The sequence below is a fragment of the Bos taurus genome, chromosome 16 (assembly GCF_002263795.3).
Source record: "Bos taurus isolate L1 Dominette 01449 registration number 42190680 breed Hereford chromosome 16, ARS-UCD2.0, whole genome shotgun sequence".
In the NCBI taxonomy this organism is placed as follows: Eukaryota; Metazoa; Chordata; class Mammalia; order Artiodactyla; family Bovidae; genus Bos; species Bos taurus.
In genome coordinates this window covers 3313726-3334767 of record NC_037343.1, presented here as the reverse complement: position 1 = coordinate 3334767, position 21042 = coordinate 3313726, and the positions used below count along the sequence as shown (strand labels likewise).

At 42.4% G+C, this 21042-nt stretch overlaps 1 long non-coding RNA gene across 1 annotated transcript in view; it reads left to right on the top strand.

Annotated features, from left to right (window-relative positions):
* The window catches only part of LOC112441812 (uncharacterized), a 57347-nt gene that overhangs the window by 366 nt on the left and 35939 nt on the right, over positions 1 to 21042 (top strand). The window lies entirely within an intron of this gene.

The window sequence follows — 21042 nt, the reverse complement described above, 5'->3', positions numbered from 1 at the left end:
TCGCCGCCTCCCCACACCCAGGTTCCCACCCTCCCCCGGCTGCGGGAGACCCTCCGGGAGCCACTTGTCACCCCCCCCACCCCGTCCCCCATCCAGCTCCGTGTCTTTCCAGTCTCCTTATCCGGCCCCGCAGGGTCGGAGGGCCCCGGACGCCCATTGGCGAACTGGGCAAACTGAGAGCCTGAGACGCCCAGTAAGGACACCCGGAGGCTGGCGAGCGGGGTCTTCCGGCGCTTCTCTGAGGCTGGAGCTGCCAGCCCTCCGCAGACAGCGTTCTGGCCTGTGCTTTCATAGTGAAGGGACCCCGATCCCTCCCCACTAAACTAGGGGCTTCACTGATGGACTTCGGGCGTCCGACAGCGCCCGGTCTCCCCCTGGAAAGGCAAAATCTCCTGCATACGTTTTTTTTTTTTTTCCTAGGCAGAGTATTCCTGGCTTTCACCAGAAAGGTAATCGCTCTAAGCTCAGCAGAAGGGCCTGAGACACATCTCCTTGGTGCCCTGTCCAGGTGGGATGGAGGAACACATCTCTCTCCTTTCCTCCTTATTGAGAAGGGGGCGAGAGGAGGGTGGGAAGAGCAGGGTAGTGACTTGGAGGCATTCTAAAATCGTCCTCGAGGGAAAGAAAAAAAGAGTTTTGGGGGAAATTGCTTTTTTTTTTTCTTCACTGGAAGAAGAGCTGGCTGGGGGGTGGAGTGGGAGGGTGTTAAACTCCAGACTGGGAGTCCTTCCAGGAGCCTGCAGTTGACACAGGCTGTTACTCCCCCCCAGTGGCCGTGTGGCTGTTGGGTCCTGTGTGGTCCTGCTCATGAGGGAGCCAGGCACCTGTCCTGCACTGACCTCTGGGGCAGAGCAGAAAGGCCCCTCAGGTCACCTTGACCCAGGCGCTCTAGCGGTGGCAGGAGCCATGACGTCATGGCCGCTCGCCGGGCACAGGGCACCAAGGCTGAAAGGGCCGAGGTGGTCAGGGAGCGGGTGTCCCCACGCTGCTTCGACGTGTGGTGGAGGCAGCCAGCTTCCCTTGCACGTGCCTGTCCCCTCTCACTGGGCACCCTAGCGTCTGCTCCGTCCTCCCAGGGTGGGGAGCCCCAGGGTCCCTCTGGCTTGGTTGTCTATAGTTGATGGTAGTGATTATGTTGGGTCTGCACAGTACTTGCAATTAAGTAAAATGTTATCCTCTGGGGAGGGGGGAGAAAAATAATTGAGTCCTCTCTGCCACTCTCAAAGAATTCCAGAAGCTCAGAGTTGGAAGGAGCTATCTCCAGTTGAGTTCCCTGTCCCCACCCCATCAGTGCTGATAAATGCTCATCAGTACAGTGCTTGACTGGTGCCTCTTAGTGACAGGGACCTCACTTATCATTTCCGGGGGTCTGCTTCCAGTTAGAGTCAGCTCTGGTTGTAGGAAAGGTTTTATGCTGAACTGAAATGCTTCTCCCTGTGGCTCCCCACTGCCACCCACAGGACAAGTCTAAGTGCTTTGTGCATGCTAGTCCTTCACACACATAATGACCTCACCCCCACACTTGGCTTCTGCAGCCCAGATGTTTGAAATTCTTTCATAATTCTCTTAGACGGTACTTCCCAGTTATATCATCCTACTGGTTCAGCTCTTGACACTGACTCTGATACAGTGAGGAAGTCCACAGTGTCTGGAATGCTAGAAGCTTTCTATAACTTGATCTGGGGGGTGGTTACACAGTTGTGAACATATAAATATTATACCCCACCTTGAATGCAGCACCCAGTCACCTTACAGTCAAATCTTTCTGCCTTCCTTCTTTCCTTCCTTCCTTTCTTCCTTCCTTAGGTGTGAGGCCCTTGAGCAGAGACAAAGAGGTAAGGAAACAAATAATAATGTACATTCTATAATAGGAGTGCTTTGAGAGCCTAGGTGAGAGGGAAGACAGTTCTGCCTGGGAAGGCTTCATGGAGCAGGTGATTACTAAACTGGATCTGGAAGGGCACATGTGAAAAAGTTTTGCTTATGTGCTCTTTCTTCTCTTTCTCTGTCTCATCTGTTTTCCAGCACCATCACATTGTCTACCTCCTCCAGGAAGCTTTCTCAGAAAAATATCTATCTAGCTCCCAAGTCCCAGCAAGCCCCCTCCACTCCTTTTGCCCTACAGTCTTTGTAATGTCAGCTGTTACATTTCACCAAGTGCTAGCTTCCTGTTCCTGCCACCCTGCCTCTCCTGCGGCCAATTAAACAGTGAGTTCTTAAGGACTACAACTATATTTGCCTCTAACTCCCCACCTTTGCCTTCTTTGGGATTGGAATGAAAACTGACTTTTCCAGTTCTGTGGCCACTGCCGAGTTTTCCAAATTTGCTGGCGTATTGAGTGCAGCACTTTAACAGTATCATCTTTTAGGATTTGAAAGAGCTCATCTGGAAGTCCATCACCTCCACTAGCTTTTTTTGCCGTGATGCTTCCTAAGGCCCACTTGACGTCACACTCTAAGATGTATAATCATAAGGGATTTGATTTAGGTCATACCTGAATGGCCTAGTGGTTTTCCCTACTTTCTTCAATTTAAGTCTGAATTTGGTAATAAGGAGTTCATGATCTGAGCCACAGTCAGCTCCTGGTCTTGTTTCTGCTGACTGTATAGAGCTTCTCCATCTTCGGCTGCAAAGAATATAATCAGTCCAATTTCAGTGTTGGCCATCTGGTGATGTCCATGTGTAGAGTCTTCTCTTGTGTTGTTGGAGAGGGTGTTTGCTATGACCAGTGCGTTCTCTTGGCAAAAGTCTGTTAGCTTTTTCCCTGCTTCATTTTGTACTCCAAGGCCAAACTTGCCTGTTACTCCAGGTATTTTTTGACTTCCTACTTTTGCATTCCATTCCTCTATGATGAAAAGGACATCTTTTTTTGGTGTTAGTTCTAGAAGGTCTCAGAGAAGGCAATGGCACCCCACTCCAGTACTCTTGCCTGGAAAATCCCATGGACAGAGGGGCCTGGTAGGCTGCAGTCCGTGGGGTCACTGAGGGTCGGACACGACTGAGCAACTTCGCTTTCACTTTTCACTTTCATGCATTGGAGAAGGAAATGGCAACCCACTCCAGTGTTCTTGCCTGGAGAATCCCAGGGACAGGGGAGCCTGGTGGGCTGCCATCTATGGGGTCGCACAGAGTCGGGCACGACTGAAGTGACTTAGCAGCAGCAGCAGCAGCTAGAAGGTCTTGTAGGTCTTCAGAGAACTGTTCAACTTCAGCTTCTTCAGCATTAGTGGTTGGGGCATAGACTTGGATTACTGTGATATTGAATGGTTTGTCTTGGAAACAAACGGAGATCATTGTCATTTTTGAGATTGCACCCAAGTACTGCATTTCAGACTCTTTTGTTGACTATGAGGGCTACTCCATTTCTTCTAAAGGATTCTTGCCCACAGTCGTAGATATATGGTCATCGGAATTAAATTCGCCCATTCCAGTCCATTTTAGTTCACTGATTCCTAAAATATCGTTGTTCACTCTTGCCATTTCCTGTTAGACCACTTCCAATTTATCTTGATTCATGGACCTAACATTCCAGGTTCCTATTCAATATTGTTCTTTACAGCATTGGACTTTACTTTCACCACCAGACACGTCCACGACTGGGTGTTGTTTCCTTTTTGGCCCAGCCTCTTCATTCCTTCTGGAGCTATTGGGGAGTTCATCTTTCAATGTCATATCTTTCTGCCTTTTCATACTATCCATGGGGTTCTCAAGGCAAGAAAGCTGAAGTGGTTTGCCATTCCCTTCTCCAGTGGACCATATTTTGTCAGAACTCTCCACCATGACCCATCTGTCTTGGGTGGCCCTACACGGCATAGATCATAGTTTCATTGAGTTAGGCGAGGCTGTGGTCCATGTGATCAGATTGGTTAGTTTCCTGTGATTGTGGTTTTCATTCTGTCTGCCCTCTGATGGATGAAGATAAGAGGCTTGTGGATCCTTCCTGATGGGAGGGACTGGCTGCAGGGAAAACTGGGTCTTGCTCTGGTGGGCAAGGACATGCTCAGTAAATCTTTAATCCAATTTTCTGCTGATGGGTGGGGCTGTGTTCCCTCCCTGTAGTTTGATCTGAGGCCAAACTTTGGTGGAGGTAATGGCAATAATGGTGACCTCCTTCCAGAGGACGGAGCCTCCCAGGACTGCTGTAGTCAGTGCTCTGACCCCACGGAAGGCCACGGTCAACCCACATCTCCATCAGAGACTCTGGACACTCACGGGTAAGGCTGGCTCAGTCTCTTGTGGGGTCACTGATCTCCAGAGATCAAATTTCCAACATCTGTTGGACCATAGAAAAGCAAGAGAATTCCAGAAAAACATCTACTTCTGCTTTGTTGATTACACTAAAGTCTTTGACTATGTGGATCACAACAAACTGTGGAAAATTCTTAAAGAGATAGGAATACCAAACCACCTTACCTGCTTCCTGCAAAACCTGTATGTAGGTCAAGAAGCAACAGTTAGAACCAGACATGGAACAACGGACTGGTTCAAAATTGGGAAAGGAGTACATCAAGGCTGTGTATTGTTACCCTGCTTCAGTTCAGTTCAGTTCAGTCACTCAGTCGTGTCCGACTCTATGACTCCATGGACTGCAGCACGCCAGGCTTCCCAGTACATCACCAACTCTCAGAGCTTGCTCAAACCATCTCATCCTCTGTCATCCCCTTCTCCTCCCACCTTAAATCTTTCCCAGCATCAGGATCTTTTCAAATGAGTCAGTTCTTCGAATCAGGTGACCAAAGTTTTGGAATTTCAGCTTCAGCATCAGTCCTTCCAAAGAATATTCAGGAATGATTTCCTTTAGGATTGACTGATTGGATCTCCTTGCAGTCCCAGGGACTCTCAAGAGTCTTCTCTAATGCCACAGTTCAAAAGCATCAATTCTTTGGCATTCAGCTTTCTTTATGGTTCAACTCTCACGTCCATATATGACTACTGGAAAAACCATAGCTTTGACTAGACAGACCTTTGTTAGTCACCCTGCTTATTTTACTTATATGCAGAGTACATCATGTGAAATGCCAAGCTGCATGAAGCACAAGCTGGAATCAAGATTGCTGGGAGAAATATCAGTAACCTCAGATATGCAGATGACACCACTCTTATGGCAGAAAGTAAAGCAGAACTAAAGAGCCTCTTGATGAAAATGAAAGAGGAGAGTGAAAAAGCTGGCTTAAAACTCAACATTCAGAAAGCTAAGATCATAGCATCCAGTCCCATCACTTCATGGCAAATAGATGGGGAAACAATGGAAACAATGTCAGGCTTTTTTTTCTTGGGTTCCAAAATCGCTGCAGATGGGCAGCCATGAGATTAAAAGACTCTTGCTCCTTGGAAGAAAAGCTATGATCAACCTAGACAACATTTTAAAAAGCAGAGACATTACTTTGCCAAAAAAGTTCTGTCTAGTCAAAGCTTTGGCTTTTCCAGTAGTCATGTATGGATGTGAGAGTTGGTCCTTGAAGAAGGCTGAGTGCTGAAGAATTGATGCTTTTGAACTGTGGTGTTGGAGAAGACTCTTGGACTGCAAGGAGATCAAACTAGTCAGTCCTAAAGGAAATCAAGAAGACTCTTGAGAGTCCCTTGGACTGTAAGGAGATCAAACCAGTCAATCCTAAAGGAAATCAACCCTGAATATTCATTGGAAGGACTGATGCTGAAGCTGAAGTTCCAATACTTTGGCCACCTGATGCGAAGCGCTGGCTCATTAGAAAAGATCCTGATGCTGGGAAAGATTGAAGGCAGGAGGAGAAGAGGGCAACAGAGGATGAGATGGTTGCGTGGCATCACTGACACAATGGACATGAGTTTGAGCAAGCTCTGGGAGATGGTGAAGGACAGTGAAGCCTGGCGTGCTGCATCCAGTCCATGGGGTCGCAGAGTAGGACATGACTGAGTGAGTGAACAACAGCACCCTTGCCTTATGCCTCACAGAACACCTTGCAGCTAACAAGCCCTGGATACGTAGCTGTGAACTGAATTATTTACATAACACCTTTTGATTATTTTTTTATTTTCATTTACATATCTTTTCTCCTAGTAATACCGAGTTTCCCAAGGGCAGAGTCTGTCTTTTGTGCTGTGTATTCAAATGTCTTGCCCTATCTAGTTACCCTGTGGCCATTCTTAAATTTGAAAGAAAACCTTGGGTAGTCCCAGAGCCATTCTCTGATTTACCTCCTTGTAAACTGGAAAGAAATTACCCCTGTTTCTCACAAGCTTTGGAAAGCAGTTTGAGACCTCAAAATACGAAAAAAGTGACCTGGCAAAAAGAGTGAAGAGTTCTCAGATTCTTGCTTGCAATCTGCTCTTTTGCTTCAAGCGTCACCCTCTCCAGGAAGCTTTCTCTGACTTTCCTAGGGTCCCTCCTTGGGGCTCCCAACGGAAACCATTGATAATGACCTGTTTACTGCTGCTGTTCAAGGCAAGGGTCATGGGGCTTGTTCTTCACTGGGTATGAGGATTGACTCCTGGTGAGAAGTGTTTGCACTGCACTTACTCCTGCCTGCACTTCGAAGTTTACGAGCAATAAACCAGTGGCTTGTCCTGGACTATGGATAGGTGATCTAAATCCTGAGAATACTCAAAGTGAGAGCAAATAAGATAGTGTAACAGTGTGAAGTGAGAGCCAGATGCCCTCACCATGATTCTTCCACACGCATCGCAGCTCCCCAGATGCCTTAGTGTGCAAACCTACAGTGTACATTTTGTTGTTGTTACTGTTTCTATTAGCATTGAAAATCTTAAGTATTACAAAATGGACAAAGAGAAAAGGTCTGATTATAGCAATCTAGAGGGGGAATTCCTGGGACTTAGGCCTATTTCATGCTTGGCAGAATCCTCTATGTGACCACAGAGACCCCTGGTCCCCAGGGCCCTGTGTTCTCTGCTTCCCAGACTCTCATAAAGCTAGGCAGGAGCAACAGAGTTAAGTCTCTGTTCAAGATCATTAAGCATATCCTGCGGTTCCTCTGGCTTTTCCAGGGCATGAGACTGGCCCTCCCCCACTTCTAGATTTTGGCTACTTGTCCACATCCTCACCTGGTTGGCCAGACTATGGAAAGTGGGTTGGCACGCTCTGTCTGGGATTGGCATAGGGCGGTTGGCAAATAGCTTGGTACCGAGGACTGCCCCTGGATGACCCAGCCACCCTACCACGCACATAGCAAAGAGCCTTCTTTACCAAGTATCCAGGTGAACTGAGTTTTCATCTTCGTGGACGGTGAAGAAGGTGGTGGCTGCAAGGTGCCAGGAGGGATAGGAGGGACAGGAACAGGCAAAATGGCCCAGAAGCATCTTAAAAATTAGACCAGTGGCCACACATATCCTGGAGAGAATGTTGCATGCTGCTGCTGCTGCTAAGTTGCTCCAGTCGTGTCCAACCCTGTCCGACCCCATAGACAGCAGCCCACCAGGCTCCCCCGTCCCTGGGATTCTCCAGGCAAGAACACTGGAGTGGGTTGCCATTTCCTCCTCCAATGCATGAAAGTGAAAAGTGAAAATGAAGTCCTCAGTCATGTCTGATTCTTAGCGACCCCATGGACTGCAGCCTACCAGGCTCCTCTGTTCATGGGATTTTCCAGGCAAGAGTACTGGAGTGGGGTGCCATTGCCTTCTCCAGAGAATGTTGCATAGAACCTGACATTTAATTGGAGTTAAAAGTGTTAGTTGAAGCTAATCTGACTTTGAAAGTTGAAAGGACTCTCTGAAATTATCTAGTGCAACCTCCCACTCAGAAACAGAATTTTATTTACAGCATCCTTGAAGGTGGCCACAGCTTCAATGTGCTCAGGCTTGATGTCAGAAGAATCTAGTCTAAGCTATAAGACCTGTGAAAAGTGAGCCTCTGTTCTCTTCCTCTCTAAAATGGGAGGAATAATTCTTCCCTTACTGAGAGAAAATGTAGACATTGTATAACACAGGAGCTAGTACACCAAGTTCTCATTAAATGATGATGATTATTATTTTCAACACCAATTCAAACTGCTCTCCTAGTCTTGTACGCTAAAACAGTGGCTAATGAGACCAAGTCTGCCTAAAAGTGAGTCCCCATTCTGAGTCCTCTCTGTCTAAAAGTATTCCCCATCTTATCCCTTCTGACCTCAATCCTGTACTAAGCACTAATCACCCAGAGTTAGAGGACTAAAATTGCTGTTGACAATAACATTGTTAATGTACAGACTCAGATGGTTTCTCCAGACAGGATGAGCTAGCAGAGCCCTGGGTCATGGGCCACCAGACCAGAGACTCATAAACCTTAGGCATCCTGACCCCTAAAACTATGAACTATGATTAAGAAATGTCATATGATGATGATTAATCTTTAACTTCCCCTTTAACAACCCCTAACTTAGAGACTTCCCTGGTGGTCCAGTGGTTAAGACTCCATGTTCCCATTGGAGGGGCCTGAGTTTGATCCTTGGTCAGGATCCCACACGCCACAACCAAAGATCCTGTATGCTACAAAGAATGTCGAAGACCCCACGTGCTGCGAGTAAGACCCGTGCAGCCAAATAAATAAATAAATAAATATACTTTTTAAAAATTAAAAAAAACAAAAAACAAAAAACCTCTTAACTCAAAAGACCCCGTGGGGGTGGATCTGAGGCTTGTCTCCCACTCCCTTGTTTGATGCCCTGCAGTAAACCCTGACTTTGCTGCAAATGTCTGCTTTCAGGGGTTGGCTTTCTAAATGGCGGGCTCGTGAGCCCTCTGGCTAGGTTGTAATTTGGCCACCATAAAGGGACCTCCCAGGTTCCTCTGAAGTTAGTGCCTGTGGTCTGCAGCCCTCTGCCAGTGTGGAGCTTCCCTTAGCAGATCCAGCAGCTGAGGCTCTTTTGGCCAAGAAATCCAATCAGGGAAGTTCCTTTTGGACCAAGCGTCAGCAACCCTAGGCAGTAGTCCAGGCTTGCAATGAAGGAATGGGTTTTGGATTGGAAGACCTCTATGGTAAAGAACTAGCACAATGGTATGGGCTGAAAACTTTTATGTTTGTAAGTTGATGCCCTCCTAGGTCCATTGCTGGATACGGAAGGATGCATTGGGTTTGATAAAAGTGTGAGCCTGAAACTTCTCTGGTGGCACAGTGGATAAAGAATCCTCCTGCCAGTGCAGGGAACATGGGTTCAATCCCTGTTCTGGGAGGATTCTACACCCTGGGAGTAACAAAGCCTGTGTACCACAACTGTGGAGTGGGCACTCTTGAGCCCACGTGCTGCAACTACTGAAGCCCGTACGCCCAGAGCCTGTGCTCCGCCACCAGAGGAGCCGCCTCAGAGAGAAGCCTGCACGCCGTAACGAAGAATAGCCCCCCGCCCCCGCCACAGCAAAGAAAGCCCACGCACAACACGAAGACCCCGTGCAGCCAAAATAAAAACAAATACTTTTTTTTAAAAAAATTATGAGCCTAAGGTTTCTTTTGGAATTGGTTTGGCTTTAAACTTTGGGAATTGGGTTGACTTTTGTCTTATGTGTGGGTCTATTTGGCGGACTGGGAAACAGAAGTTCATTTTCTAAACATAGCCTTTTAGGATACTGCAAAATTAGACCACCTTTATGTATTGTTCCCCAAAACTGGGTTGCTGACTTAATAAAACATCTTTTCAGTGTTCCAACTCAGGGAACAAGCACTTCTAGGGGGAACTTGCTTTTTTCTACCTATGCCTTCTCTACATGTAAATGTTCTACCAGGGCTCTCAAGAAATTTTATCTTACTCTTATCTAGACCATCTCCAACTCCTGAGACTGAGAGGGGAAAAGGGAAAAGAGACCCTTTTAAACTTAACTTATTCCAACTGTTATTTATAAACAGATGAGTTTTGTATTATACCTGATTCTTGACTAAGTTTTAAAATGAAGCTATGAGATCTCTGGTTGTGTCTGTCTATAAGTCTGTGTGTGCATCACAAATGTATGTCTTTACATTTTGATAGTATTATCAAAGTTCATTTGTAAGTAAACTATTTCATTGGCTTAAAGGAAATTAAATTCTCAGAAATACAAAAGAAACTAAGCTGAATTAATTAAAGTTCACATGATTTGTGAAATATTCAGTATTAAATTGATACCTGATATTATAAAGTTAGTTTAAGCTTGTTGGCTTAACTAATATGGATGTGTCTTTATTTTTTTTTATACTTATTTTATTTATTTAGCTGAGGTGGGTCTTAGTTCTTACATGTGGGATCTAGCTCCCTGACCAGGAATTGAGCCCAGCTTCCTGCACTGGGAGCATGGACCCTCAGCCACCGGACCAACAGGGAAGTCCCTGATGTCTTAAGAATCATCAACATTAAATATAATACTTTTCTTGTACCTAGGTTTACTGAAAGTCAAATAAGGTCATATTTCTTCCTTTCTGCTTTCTCTTTATTTAATTAAGGTATTGTTGATTTACAATATAATGTAAGTTTCAGATGTACAATGTAGCACTGTGCAATTTTAAAGTTATATTCCATTTATAGTTATTATAAACTATTTGCTTTCCCTGTGCAGTACAATATATCCTTATAGCTTATTTGTTTTGTGGCTGGACCTCTTAATCCCCTGCCTGTATATTGCCCCTCCTCCCATCCCTCTCCCCACTGGTAACCGCTAGTGTGTTGTCTATATTTGTGAGGGATCTTATTGTTTCTGTTACAAAAATTGGTCATTAAGAAAAATAACATGATATAATGAAGTTTTATAAGCAAATTAAATGTAAATGAAATGAGAGTTTTTAGGTAAACTCTTTAGAAATGATTATTTTAGGAATGTCTACTTAAAAGCGGTGTCTCCAGATTTTTAGTGAGTTGAAATTTTAGAGTTTTGCTAAATGAAGTTAACTGATGGGAGTTTATTAAATATCTGGGTCATTCCCAAATAAAATAAGATACTGGAATATTAATAACTGAATGTAGCCTTCCTTTTACAGAAAAGCTAAAGATAGGACTATTAATAAATATTTTGGTGTCATACTGAGATATTTTCTAAAAGAAGGCATGTGTTTTTTGTATTTATAAGTTTGCAGTCTACACAGTGATCACGTGAAAGACAAAAGGTTTATATGACCTGAAGAGAAAGTCAGGTCTACTGAGTTCTCCTCAATACCGGTAGAATACTAACATAAAAGACAAAAACTGCTTACTTTTAAGTTTTTGCTAGAAACTAGGTTTTTAAAGGTTAAGGATTAGAAATAATATCTCTAATTAAAACTACTAAAAAGTAATAAGGAAAATATTTTTGTATGCAAGAAAAAAGAAGGTATAAGGAATGGAAATGTTTTTTGTTAAGAGAAAAGAAAGTGATTTTGTCCTAAAGCTGATCATTTCTAAATGCAAAAGAAAATAAGGGACAAATTAATATGAATATAGAAAGTATACAAGGTTTATAAGAAAAAAAAAAGAATCATTGGAAGGGAATTCTATGTATGGTCAGGACTGACTAAAATTAGAATACATTTAATTGAATAAATGAATTTTAATATTAAAGATAAGATGGTGCACAACTAGAATTTGTTTCCCCTTTATAAAGAAGACAAAATTTTCTTGGAAAATAGAGCTGCTTTTGATAACATACTGTAAGTTTCTTTACATTTTAAGTGATCTGTTATGACTTTATGTATTTGCCTTTGAATTATTTTACTATCACATTGGTTAAGTAAGTATAGTTTCACAGTAAATCATGATTCTACTCTTTCAGGTGTTTTTGTTTTCCAGTTATATATATGAAAGTGAAAGTGTTAGTCCCTCAGTCGTGTCCCACTCTTTGCGATCCCGTGCGCTGTAGCACATCAGGTTCCTCTGTCCATGGGATTTCCCAGGCAAGAACACTGGAGTGGGTTGCCATTCGCTTCTTCACGGATCTTCCCAATCGAACCCGGCTCTCCTGCACTCCAGACAGATTCCTTACTATCTGAGCCACCAGGGACTTTTAGTTATATATGTATATATGTGTATATATATATATACACACACACACACACACATATATATTAGTTATATATTTATTTATTTATTTTTAATTAAAGGATAATTGCTTTACAATATTGTGCTAGTTTCTGTCATCAGTTCAGTCACTCAGTTGTGTCCGACTCTTTGCGACCCCATGGACTGTAGCACTCTAGGCCTCCCTGTCCATCACCAACTCCCAGAGTTTACTCAAATTCATGTCCATTGAGTAGGTGATGCCATCCAACTATCTCATCCTCTGTTATCCCCTTCTCCTCCCACCTTCAATCTTTCCCAGTATCAGGGTCTTTTTCAAATGAGTCAGTTTTTTTGCATCAGGTGGCCAAAGTATTGGAGTTTCAGCTTCAACATCAGTCCTTCCAATGAACACCCAGGACTGATTTCCTTTAGGATGAACTGGTTGGATCTCCTTGCAGTCCAAGGGACTCTCAAGAGTCTTCTCCAACACCACAGTTCAAAAGCATCAATGCTTCAGTGCTCAGCTTTCTTTATAGTCCAACTCACATCCATACATGACTACTGGAAAACCATAGCTTTGGCTAGACAGACCTTTGTTGGCAAAGTAATGTCTCTGCTTTTTAATATGCTGTCTAGGTTGGTCATAACTTTCCTTCCAAGGAGTAAGCGTCTTTTAATTTCATGGTTGAAGTCACCAACTGCAGTGATTTTGGAGCTCCCCAAAATAAAGTCAGCCACTGTTTCCACTATTTCCCCATTTATTTGCCATGAAGTGATGGGACCAGATGCCATGATCTTAGTTTTCTGAATGCTGAGTTTTAAGCCAACTTTTTCATGCTCCTCTTTCACTTTCATCAAGAGGCTCTTTAGTTCTCCTTCACTTTCTGCCATAAGGGTGGTATCATCTGCATATCTGAGGTTATTGATATTTCTCCTGGTAATCTTGACTCCAGCTTGTGCTTCATTCAGCCCAGCGTTTCTCATGATGTACTCTGCATAGAAGTTAAATAAGCAGGGTGACAATATACAGCCTTGACGTACTCCTTTCCCTATTTGGAACCAGTCTGTTGTTCCATGACCAGTTCTAACTGTTGCTTCCTGACCTGCATACAGATTTCTCAAGAGGCAGGTCAGGTGGTCTGGTATTCCCATCTCTTGAAGAATGTTCCAGAGTTTGTTGTGGTCCACACAGTCAAAAGCTTTGGCATAGTCAATAAAGCAGAAATAGAGGTTTTTCTGGAACTCTCTTGCTTTTTCAATGATCCAGCGGATGTTGGCAATTTGATCTCTGGTTTCTCTGCCTTTTCTAAAACCAGCATGAACATCTGGAAGTTCACAGTTCACATATTGTTGAAGCCTGGCTTGGAGAATTTTGAGCATTACTTTACTAGCATGTGAGATGAGTGCAATTGTGTGGTAGTTTGAGCGTTCTTTGGCATTGCCTTTCTTAGGGACTGGAATAAAAACTGACCTTTTCCAGTCCTGTGGCCACAGCTGAGTTTTTCAAGTTTGCTGGCATATTTAGTGCAGCACTTTCACAGCATCATCTTCCAAGATTTGAAAAGCTCAACTGGAATTCCATCACCTCCACTAGCTTTGTTCGTAGTGATGCTTTCTAAGGCCCACTTGACTTCACATTCCAGGATGTCTGGCTCTAGTTGGTGATCACCCATCGTGATTATCTGGTTCATGAAGATCTTTTTTGTACAGTTCTTCTGTGTATTCTTGCCACCTCTTCTTAATATCTTCTGCTTCTGTTAGATCCATACCATTTCTGTCCTTTATTGAGCCTATCTTTGCACAAAATGTTCCCTTGGTGTCTAATTTTCTTGAAAAGATCTCTAGACTTTCCCATTCTACTGTTTTCCTCTATTTCTTTTACTGATCACTGAGGAAGGCTTTCTTATCTCTCCTTGCTATTCTTTGGAACTTTGCATTCAGATGCTTATATCTTTATTTTTCTCCTTCGCTTTTTGCTTCTCTTCTTTTCACAGCTATTTGTGAGGCCTCCTCAGACAATCATTTTGCCTTTTTGCCTTTCTTTTCCTTGGGGATGGTCTTGATCCCTGCCTCCTGTCATGAACTTCCATCCATAGTTCTTCAGGCACTCTGTCTGTCAGATCTAAGCCATTGAATCTATTTGTCACTTCTACTGTATAATCATAAGGGATTTGATTTAGGTCACACCTGAATGGCCTGGTGCTTTTCCCTGCTTTCTTCAATTTAAGTCTGAATTTGGTAATAAGGAGTTCATGGTCTGTGCCACAGTCAGCTCCTGGTCTTGTTTTTGCTGACTGTATAGAACTTCTCCATCTTTGGCTGCAAAGAATATAATCAATCTGATTTCAGTATTGACCATCTGGTGATGTCCATGTGTAGAGTCTTCTCTTGTGTTGTTGGAAGAGGGTGTTTGCTATGACCAGTACGTTCTCTTGGCAAAACTCTGTTAGCCTTTTCCCTGCTTAAGGCCAAATTTGCCTGTTACTCCAGGTATTTCTTGACTTACTACTTTTGCATTCCAGTCCCCTATGATGAAAAGGACATCTTTTTTTTGGTGTTAGTTCTAGAAGGTCTTGTAGGTCTTCATAGAACCATTCAACTTCAGCTTCTTCAGTGTTAGTGGTTGGGGCATAGACTTGGATTACTATGATATTGAATGGTTTGCCTTGGAAATGAACAGAGATCATTCTGTCGTTTTTGAGATTGCACCCAAGTACTGCATTTTGGACTCTTTTGTTGACTGTGATGGCTACTCCGTTTCTTCTAAGCATCAGTCCTTTCAGTGAATATTCAGGACTGATTTTCTTTAGGTTGTCAGCATGAATCTATACCTATACATTAATTATATTTATTCATTTATTTTTAATTGAAGGATAATTGCTTTACAATATTGTGTTAGTTTCTGTCCTATGTCAGCATGAATCAGCCTTTGGTACACGTTGTTCCCTCTCTCATGAGCCTCCCTCCCACCTCCCACTGCATTCCACCCCTCTAGGTTGTCACAGAGCCCCAATTTAAGTTCCCTGAGTCATACAGCGAATTCCCATAGGCTGTCTATTTTACATATTGTGGTGCATATGTTTCCATGCTAGCTTCTGCGTTCGTTCCACTCTCTCCCACACATCCCTGCCACGTCCACAGGTCTCTTCTCTAGGTCTGCATCTCCATTGCTGTCCTGCAAATCGGTTCATCAGTACTGTCTGTCTAGATTCCATATGTGTGTTAATAAATTCTCCAGGCCGGGATACTGGAGTGGGTAGCTGTTCCCTTCTCCAGGGGATCTTCCCAACCCAGGGATCAAACCCAGGTCTCCCACATTGCAGGTAGATTCTTTACCAGTTGAGCCACCAAGGAAGCCCATATATGTTAATATTTGTTTTCCTTTTTCTGACTTTCTTCACTCTGTATAATAGGCTCTGTCTAGATTCATCCACCTCATTAGAACTGACTCAAATGCATTCCTTTTTATGGCTGAGTAATATTCTATTGTATATATGTACCACAGCTTCCTTATCCAGTCATCTGTCAATGGACATCTAGGTTGCTTCCATGTCTTAGCTATTGTGAATCTTGCTGCAGTGAGCATTGGGATACATGTGTCTTTTTCAATTATGATTTTCTCAGGGTGTATGCCCAGTAGTGGGATTGTTGGATCATACGGTAGTTTTATTTCTAGTTTTTTAATGACTCTCCATACTGGTCTCCATGCTAACTGCTAAGTCACTTCAGTCGCGTCCGACTCTGTGCGACCCTATGGACGGCAGCCCACCAGGCTCCCCCGTCCCTGGGATTCTCCAGGCAAGAACACTGGAGTGGGTTTCCATTTCCTTCTCCAATGCATGAAAGTGAAAAGTGAAAGTGAAGTCACTCAGTCATGTCCGACTCTTAGCGATCCCATGGACTGCAGCCAACCAGGCTCCTCCGTCCATGGGATTTTCCAGGCAAGAGTACTGGAGTGGGGTGCCATTGCCTTCTCTGCTGGTCTCCATAGCAGCTGTATCAATAAATTCCCACCAACAATGCATGATGGTTGCCTTTTCTTCACACCCTCTCTAGCTTTTCTTCTTTGTAGGTTTTCGATGATGGCCATTCTGACCAGTGTGAGGTGATGTCTCATTGTGGTTTGGATTTGCGTTTCTCTAATAATGAGCGATGTTGAGCATCTTTTCATCTTGTTGTTGTCGTTCAGTTGCTCAGCTGTGTTTGACTCTTTGTGACCCCGTGGACTACAGCACGCCAGGCTTCCCTGTCCTTCACCATCTCCCACAGTTTGCTCAAACTCATGTCCATTGAGTAGGTGATGCCACCCAACCATCTCGTCCCCTTCTCCTCCTGCCTTCTGTCTTTCCCAGCATCAGGGTCTTTTCCAGTGAGTCAGTTCTTCACATCAGGGGGCCAAAGTATTGGAGCTTCAGCTTCAGCATCAGTCCTTCCAATGAATATTCAGGGTTGATTTCCTTTATGATTGATTGGTTTGATCTCCTTGCTGTCCAAGGGACTCTCAAGAGTCTTCTTCAATACCACAGTTTAAAAGTATCAGTTCTTCAGTGCATGGGTTTATCTCTGGGCTTTCTATCTTGTTCCATTGATCTATGTTTCTGGTTTTGTTCCAGTACCATACTGTCTTGATGACTGTAGCTTTGTAGTATAGTCTGAAGTCAGGAGGTTGACTCCTCCAGCTCCATTCTTCTTTCTCAAGAGTGCTTTGGTTATCCCGGGGTCTTTTGCGTTTCCATACAAACTGTGAAATTTTTTGTTCTAGTTCTGTGAAAAATGCCCTTGGTGATTTGACAGGGATTGCACTGACTCTGTAAATTGCATTTTGTAGTGTAGTTATTTTCACAATATTGATTCCTCCAACCCAGGAACATGGAGTATCTCTCCATCTGTTTATGTCGTCTTTGATTTCTCTCATCAGTGTTGTATAGTTTTCTGTATATAGCTCTTTTATCACCTTATGTAGCTTTATTCCTAGGTATTTTATTCTTTTCTTGCAGTGGTAAATGGGATTGATTCCTTAATTTCTCTTTTTTGATTTTTTGTTGTCATAGGAGTGTATAAGAATGCAAGTGATTTTTATGTATTGATTTTGTATCCTGTGACTTTACTAAATTCACTGATTAGCTCTAGTAATTTTCTGGTAGTATCTTTAGGGTTTTCTATGTATTAGTATCATGTTGTCTGCAAATAGTGAGAGTTTTGTTTCTTCTTTTCCTATCTGGATTCCTTTTATTTCTTTTTCTTTCTGATGGCCATAGTTAGGACTTCCAAAACTATGTTGAATAATAGTGGTAAAAATGGGCGTCCTTGCCTTGTTCCTGATCTTAGAGCAAATGCTTTCAGTTTCTCACCATTGAGAATAATGTTTGCTGTGGGTTTATCATATATAGCCTTTATTATGTTGAGATTCCTTCTATGCGTACTTTTTGAAGTTTTTATCATAAATGGGTGTTGAATTTTGTTGAAAGCTTTTTCTGCATCTATTGAGATTATCATGTGGTTTTTATCTTTCAACTTGTTAATATGGTGCATCACATTGATTGATTTCATATGTTGTAGACTTCTTGCCTCCCTGGAGTAAACCTGACTTGATCATAGTGTGTGATGTTTTTAATGTGTTGTTGAATTCTGTTTGCTAGAATTTTGTTGAGTATTTTTGCATCTATGTTCTGTATGTCCTGTGTTTTGCATCTATGGCCTGTAATTTTATTTTTTTGTTTTTCTGGTTTTGGTATCAGGGTGATGGTAGCCTCATAGAATGAGTTTGGAAGTGTTCCTTTCTCTTCAATTTTTTGAAAGAGTTTCAGAAGGATAGTCATTAGCTCTTCTCTAAATGTTTGATAGAATTTACCTGTGAAGTCATCTGGCCCTGGGCAGTTGTTTAGGGAGATCTTTTCTTAATCACAGTTTTCAGTGCTTGTGATTGGCTTGTTTGTAATTTCTCTTTCGTCCTGGTTCAGTCTTGGAAGGTTGAACTTCTCTAAGAATCTGTCCATTTCTTCAAGGTTGTCCATTTTATTGGCATGTAGTTGCTCATAATACTCTCTTATGGTCCTTTGTATCTCTGCATTGTCTGTTAACCTCTCCTTTTCTATTCCTAATTTTGTTGATTTGATTCTTCTCCCTTGTTTTCTTGATGAGTCTGGCTAATGGTTTGTCAATTTTGTTTATCTTCTCAAAGAACCAACTTTTAGTTTTATTAATTTTTACTATTGTTTTCTTCATTTTTTTTCATTTATTTCTGCTCTGATATATATGATTTCTTTCCTTTTAACTTTGGGGATTTTTGTTGTTGCTGTTGTTCTTTTTTTTCCAGTTGTTTTAGGTTGACTATTTGATATTTTTCTTTTCCTTAAGGTAGGACTGTATTTCTATAAACTTCCCTCTTAGAACTGCTTTTGCTACATCCCATAGATTTTGTGTCATCATGTTTTCACTGTCATTTGTTTATAGGAATTTTTTGATTTCCCTTTTTATTTCTTCAGTAACCTGTTCATTATTTAGAAACATATTGTTTAATCTCCATGTGTTTATGTTTTTAAAAGTTTTTTTCCTTAGCTGATATCTAGTCTCATAGCCTGACTGTTGTAGTCAGAAAAGATGCTTGATACAATTTCAATTTTCTTAAATTTACTGACGCTTGATTTGTTTCCCAAGATGTGGTCTATCCTGGAGAATGTTCCATGCGCACTTGAGAAGAAAGTATTCTTCTGTATTTGGTTGGAATGTCCTAGAGATATCGATTAGGTCCATCTGGTCTGATGTGTCATTTGAGGCTTATGTTTCCTTATTGATTTTCTGTTTTGATGATCTGTCCATTTGTGTAAGTGGGGTGTTAAAGTCCCCTACTATTATTGTTTCTGTCAATTTCCCCTTTTATGTCTCTTAGTGTGCCTTATGTATTGACAGGCTCCTTTGTTGGGTGCATAAATATTTACAATTGTCATGTCTTCTTCTGGGATCGATCCCTTGATCATTATGTAGTGGCCTTCCTTGTCTCTTGTAATGTTTTTTATCTTCAGGTCTGTCTTGTCTGAGATGAGAATTGCTACTCTGGCTTTCTTTTGATTTCCATTCCATTTAATGGAATATCTTTTTCCATCCTCTCACTTTCAGTCTGTATGTGTCTCTAGGTCTGAAGTGGGTCTCTTGTAGACAGCATATATATATATATATATATATATATATATATATATATATATATGGGTCTCATTTTTGTATCCATTTAGCCAGTCTGTGTCTTTTGGTTGGAATGTTTAATCCATTTACATTTAAAGTAATTATTGATACATATGCTCCTATTGGCATTCTCTTAATTATTTGGGGTTTGTTTTTATAGGTCTTTTCCTTCTTTTGTGTTCCTGCCTATAAAAGTACCTTTGACATTTGTTGCAAAGCTAGTTTGGTGGTACTGCTGCTGCTGCTAAGTCACTTCAGTTGTGTCTGACTCCGTGCGACCCCATAGACGGCAGCCCACCAGGCTCCCCCGTCCCTAGAATTCTCCAGGCAAGAACACTGGAGTGGGTTACCACCACCTTCTCCAATGGATGAAAGTGAAAAGTGAAAGTGAAGTCATTCAGTCGTGTCTGACTCTTAGCGACCCCATGGACTGCAGCCCACCAGGCTCCTCCGTCCATGGGATTTTCCAGGCAAGAGCACTGGAGTGGGGTGCCATTGTCTTCTCCGTTGGTGGTACTAAATTCTCTTAACTTTTGCTTGTCTGTTCAGTTCAGTTCAATTCAGTCACTCAGTCGTGTCCAACTCTTTGCGACCCCATGAATCACAGCACGCCAGGCCTCCCTGTCCAACACCAACTCCTGGAGTTCACTCAGACTCACGTCCATCAAGTCAGTGATGCCATCCAGCCATCTCATCCTCTGTCGTCCCCTTTTTCTCCTGCCCCGAATCCCTCCCAGCATCGGAGTCTTTTCCAATGAGTCAACTCTTCACATGAGGTGGCCAAAGTACTGGAGTTTCAGCTTTAGCATCAGTCCTTCCAAAGAACACCCAGGGCTGATCTCCTTTAGAATGGACTGGTTGGATCTCCTTGCAGTCCAAGGGACTCTCAGGAGTCTTCTCCAACACCACAGTTCAAAAGCATCAATTCTTGGGTGCTCAGCTTTCTTCACAGTCCAACTCTCACATCCATACATGACCCCTGGAAAAACCATAGCCTTGACTAGGTGGAGCTTTGTTGGCAAAGTAATGTCTCTGCTTTTCAATATGCTATCTAGGTTGGTCATAACTTTTCTTCCAAGGAGTAAGCGTCTTTTAATTTCATGGCTGCAGTCACCATCTGCAGTGATTTTGGAGCCCCCCAAAATAAAGTCTGCCACTATTTCCACTGTTTCCCCATCTATTTCCCATCTCCATCACCTTTGAATGAGATCCTTGCCGGGTAGAGTAATCTTGGTTGTAGATTTTCCCCTTTCAGTATATGTATATATACATACTTTTCCTTCAAATATATCCACCATTCCCTTCTGGCCTGAAGAGTTTCTGCTGAAAAATCAGCTGTTAAACATATGGGTTTTCTCTTGTATGTTACTTGTTGCTTTCCCCTTGCTGCTTTTAATATTCTTTCTTTGTGTTTAACCTTTGTTATTTTGATTAGCATGTATCTCAGTTTTTCTCCTTGGCTTCATCCCGTGTGGGACTCTTTGTACTTCTTGGACTTTGACTATTTCCCTTCCCGTGTTAGGGAAGTTTTTGACTAAAATCTCTTCAAATATTTTCTCAAACTCTTCCTTTTTCTCTTCTTCTTCTGGGAACCATATAATTCGAATGTTGTTGCATTTAATGTTGTCCCACAGGTCTCTGAGATTATCCTCAATTCTTTTCATTCTTTTTCCTTTATTCCATTCTTCAGCAGTTATTTCCACCATTCTACCTTCCAGCTCACTTATCCCTTCTTCTGCCTCAGTTTATCTGCTACTGATTTCTTCTAGAGTATTTTTGATTTCAGTAATTGTATTGCTTGTTTCTGTTTGTTACTTCTTTATTTCTTCTAGATACTTGTTAAATGCGTTAATTGATTCTTGCATTTTCTCCATTCTATATTTGAGGTTTTGGATCATCTTTACAATCATTATTCTGAATGCTTTTTCAGGTAGTTTGCTTATTTCCTCTTCGTTTATT